A 5,254-nucleotide genomic window follows, 5' to 3' on the forward strand; every position below is an offset into this window, starting at 1 on the left:
CATTGATCACTCAATTACTTACATCCATGTCAAAACTTGCTGTGTTATTGCTGCGGTGCAAGCACCATTAATTCAAGCATGCAAGTATATGGTCGATTACTCGATTTGGAGTATGGAGATGAAATTGCATGGCTTCGGTCTGGCATCTTGAAACGTAAAAACCAAGCGAGGGCAACGTAAGTATTTCTTGATTGACCGAGATGCGCGGGCATGGATGCATTCCTCACTCGCTACCAGAGTATAGTATAACAAATAAAACCAGTGGCTCTTGTTCATTCAATATAAGCCCTTTTACAATCTATAATCATCTGTTTTGTATCAGCCTGCTACAGATATACCCATCGGTCGATACAGATAACAAAACGGAATAAGAACAAGATGTCCAAATAAATAATAATCAGAATCGAAGCAAAAAGAAAGAAAAGAAGAATATCCATGCCCTAAATATAAGGATTTGTGCAGCTCCTGGAACTTTCTGTGTCAGTAGGTCCGTCCACTTAATCCATGATACCGCTCGTAGTCTTCTTGATAAGGTCCCATGCACTCGTCACATGCCTCTCCTCCTGAAGTGACGACCCAACGGCGAACCGGAGCACGAACTTGTCTCCAACCACCGTGTGCGCAAGATAAGCCTTGCCGGTCTTGTTCAGATTCTCCATTAGCACACGGTTGGCTTCATTGGCATCCTCTTCCGTCATGGCTCCACTTGGCTTGATCCTAAAGCACACAAGAGCAAAGTTCCTCGGTACAACCACCTCGAACCTGTTGTCGGCGTGGACGAAATCTTCAAACATCTTGGCCATGGCGACATCACTACGGATGTGCTCTTGGAGCTTTGCGGTACCATATGTGCGCATGACCATCCAAAGCTTGAGCCCGCGGAAGCGCCGACCAACGCCGACCTGCATGTCTTTCAGATCGGTGACCTCACCAGACTCGGTAGCGTCATTCTTGAGGTACTCCGGGTTGGTCTCCAATGAGTCACTAAGTCGGTGAGCATCACGGACGTACAAACAGGTGCAATCGAGGCACGTGAGAAGCCATTTGTGTGGGCTCATGCTAATGGAGTCCACGTGCTCGACGCCATCGAGATGGTGGCGAAACTCTGGGCAGATACACGCACTGCCGGCGTAGGCAGCATCGACATGGACCCATGCATTGAACATGGCGGCAACGTCGGCGATGGCACCCACTGGGTCGACGACATTGGAAGATGTGGTGCCCACCGTGGCACAGACATATGTGGGCACGAGACCGGCATCGGCATCAGCTTGCATTACCTCGAGAAGCTTGGACGGGTTGAGCCCGTAGTTAGTTTCCGGCCCAGTAGGGATTGAGCGGATGTTGGCGGGGTCGAAACCTGCGAGGCGGCATGCCTTGAAGAACGTGGAGTGGGTCTGGTCGGCAGCATAGACAGCCAAGCGTGGTAGGTGGGACACGCCGACTGAGCCGCTCCGATGCAGCGTTGCATCACGAGCGGCCACTAGCGTGACGAGCATTGCCTCGCTGGTTGTGCCGAGGATGACACCACCGCCGGTGCCACGTCCAGTACTGGTGCGGTTCATGAAGGTGGTGGGTAGGCGCAGAAGCTGCGCAAGCCAGTCAAGAGCGAGAACCTCCATCTCGGTGGCCGCGGGCGAGGCCTGCCACGTGAATCCAACAGTGTTCATGGCAGAGGCGATGAGGTCACCGGCGATGGCAGCGGCGCTGTTGGTGGAGGGAAAGAAGGCGAAGAAATTGGGGCTAGCCCAGTGTGTCATGCCGGGGACAACGGAGGTCCTGAGCTCCTTCATGGTGACATCGAATGATGCGGAGTGGGTCGGCGGGGACGCGCTCAGCTCGTCTTGCAGGTATCCTGGCTTCACATTGGGCAGAACCGGCATAGACTCGACGTTGGTGTAGTAGTCAGAGATGAAGTCGACGGCCTTGTGAAGGTATGCGCGGACATCTTCGGGGTTGAGCGGCTCGAACACCGCCTTGTCGTCGGGGAAGGCGGAGAAGGACACTGGGTTGGCGTCCAAGCTGCCCATTTTTTAGGAGGCTTAACCCTCGATGATGATCCGAGCAAAGGAGGTGTGAGGTTCCTTGGCTTAATGAGGTGCAGCTAGCTCGCTTTGCTTTGCTTTGCTGCCGGACAGGAAGAAGAAGAAGCGGAGGAGAGCTAGTTGCTGCTTGGTTTGGTGAATGGAGTTGCTCATTGGTGCGGGGCATGGTATATATAGCATAGCTGGATGCGGGAAGCGGCGTGGCGGTGTGGGCGTTGGACGAGTCCTGGCCGCGAGCGCTTACGTACGCTGCTACTACGAAAGTGCATTCATGCATGGGTAGGTAGAGGTCCGGCCGACACGAGGCGGATGGTCAACTCGTGCGCTTCAATCCGGAATACGGACGATCGTTCTCACGGACCCAGCCGACCAGGACCAACTCTTGAAGAAGACAGTTTCAAACAAAAAAAAGCTCTTGAAGAAGACACGTCGACAGGAACACGTAATGACGCAAGCAGCTGGTTTTGAATTTGAGTTTAAGAAGTAATTCAGTCAGTACTGAAATTATTGAATTTCCGCAAAAAAAGTGATACCGTATTTTCTTTGTTTCGGCCTAAGGAACAAATTTTCACTTAATTAGACTGAGATATAATCAAATATTTGAAAAATAAAAAATAATAATGTAAAAATAATTTGAATTTTTGTGTACTACTGAAATTTCTGAAATATTTGACCAAAAAGCAATTATTTTAGTATGCATGCTGCCGTTCGTTAATTGGCTACCATCCGGCTGCTTAAAGATGTTTCTTTTTTCGGGAGGGCTGCTTAAGCTCTCACACTACTTTGATTGAGCAGCCGGTTTCGAAAAGTAGCTAGGGTTCAGACTTCAGACCGTTCTTTGAAGTACCAATATGAATCTTATGGCATGTGTAGTCAACACATATTTTCAGGTTAAATTAAACAACGTTCGATCAACCTTTCGACCCCACAATCTGAGCATGCGTTTGGTAGACAATTCAAGACGTGTGGTACATGCAAGCCCAGGTGATCAATTAATGTCAAATGGAACAAGCTAGAGCTAGTTGCACGTATACGTGGACGTACGTGCACAGCGGAAAATCCATCGCTACTGCAGAAACCTTTTTCATGTGGGCGTGCATGTGGTTGATTCCTCTCAACTCGTCGGTCGACCATCCTGGGCAAAAGTGATCGTGAATATTTTGTTAGGTAGCCAAATTGATTGCTTAATGTTGACCGATGTTGAGATTTGTGCCAGTTTATCCTATAAGCTTTTCAGTAGGTTTTTCTTAGGAAACAAGTAGAAATGACCCTTTATTTTGTAAATTAATTTACCACAGTTATACCGATAACATCGAATCTAACTACTACTCTCTGCGTCCCATAATATAAAAGCATTTTTAACATTAGATTATGGGACGGGGGGAGTATCAAAGAAGTTTATTTTCAATAACTAAACCTCGGTATACACAAGATTAGTTTGTCCTTTAACTTTAACACCGAGCATTTTGGTCCCTAACCTCTGTCAAAGCGGTCTGGTTGTTCACATGACAGTTTTGTTGTTGTAGAAATGACACCCTATGCAACTAAAAAATGAGTAAGGGATCTAAAAAAAAGTAAGGGCAAAGGTGACAAAATGATGTGTGTGAGGAGAGAAGGTCAGGTGAGAGCGGTAGAAGATTACGTGTGTGAGGAGAAAGAAGATGGCTTGATGAGTGACGAGTGGTACAAGATGGTTACAGGATTAATCAACCGACTGCGTGCCTGCACAGGAGTTGAACTAAAATATCAATTACTTAGGTTAGCGTCGAATGGGAGCTGTGCAAATATTTTGTCTTTCTCACTTGACTATATTTTTTCCTCGAATAATTTCCAGTTAATTTGACTGAGATCCAATCAAATATTTTGAATTCATAAAATAATATACAAATAATTTGAATCTTCGCGTACTGCCGAAATTGGTGAAATATTTTGACCAAAAGGTAAATATTTCAGTATGTTCCAAAATTAATGAAATTATACTGAAAGAAAGTGAGAACCGGCAAGTCTCATCCGTTATGCATGCTATCGTTCATTAATAGGCCACCATCCGGCTGCTTAAAGCTGTTTCTTTTTCCCGGAGGGCTGCTTAAGCTCTCACGCCACTTTGATTGAACAGACGGTTTCTAAAAGTAGCTAGGGTTCAGACCGTTCAGACCAATATGAATCTTATGGCAGGTGTAGTCAACACATATTTCCAGGTTAAGCTAAACAACGCTCGATCAGCCTGTGGGTTCGACCCCACACTTGCAGCATGCGTTTTTTAAACAATTCAGGACGTGTGGTACGTGCAAGCCCACGTGATCAATTAGTTTCAACAAAATGGAACAGGCTAGAGCTAGTTGGACGTCGGAAAATCTATCGCTAAGGCCGAAACATTTTTAATGTAGTGCGCGCGCATGTGGTTGATTTCTCTCAAGTCATTGGTCGATCGTGAAGGGCAAAAGTGATCGTGAAATATTTTGTTGACTGATGTTTAGATTTGTGAAAGTAGGCAGTTCACCCTACATACTTTTTCTTTTTGCGGGTATCCTACAAGCTTTTCAGTAAGATTTTCCAATGAAACGAGTACAAATGACCGTTTATTGCAAGTAAACTAGTTTACCATAGTTATACCGATAACATGGAGTCTAACTACTATCAACCAAGATTTTCAAAAAAGAAAACTATAAAACAAGATTATTTTCAATAACTGAACCCCAGTATATACAAGATTAGTTTGACCTTTTAACTTTAGCACCGAGCATTTTGCTCCCTAACCTCTTTCAAAGCGGCCTGGTATTTCACACAACACTACTTTTTGTAGAAATGACCCAAAAACACGCAAGGGGAAAGGTGACAAAATTATGTGTGTGAGCAGAGAGAAGGTTAGGTGAGAGGGGTAGAAGATTACGTGTGTGAGGAGAGAGAAGATTGTATGATGACTGGTGAGCAGTACAAGATCTACTATTCTATTAGATTCTACGGCCAGAATTAATCAACCGACTGCGTGCCTACACAAGAGTTGAACTAAAATATCAATTAGGTAGGTGCGCGTCGAATCGGAGCTATACAAATATTTTGTCTTTCTCACTTGTTATGCCTTGGTAGCTAGCAACTACTGAATCGATGCAAGAAAATTTGCATCGTTTACCATCACTACATCCATACGTATGCGCACACGTTTATTATCAAGATATATATTTTCTCAATCATGCATGGTAAAAAATAAA

The 5,254-nt window shown here is 45.5% G+C and overlaps 1 pseudogene; it reads right to left on the minus strand.

Moving 5' to 3' along the window:
• Nucleotides 1-246: 246 nt before the first annotated feature.
• On the minus strand, nucleotides 247-2,166 carry LOC125522835 (tryptophan decarboxylase 1 pseudogene; annotated as a pseudogene).
• Between the last annotated feature and the right edge of the window lie 3,088 nt (nucleotides 2,167-5,254).

The sequence above is a fragment of the Triticum urartu genome, chromosome 7A (genome assembly GCF_056163025.1).
Source record: "Triticum urartu cultivar PI428250 chromosome 7A, HENAU_Tu73, whole genome shotgun sequence".
Lineage (NCBI taxonomy): Eukaryota > Viridiplantae > Streptophyta > Magnoliopsida > Poales > Poaceae > Triticum > Triticum urartu.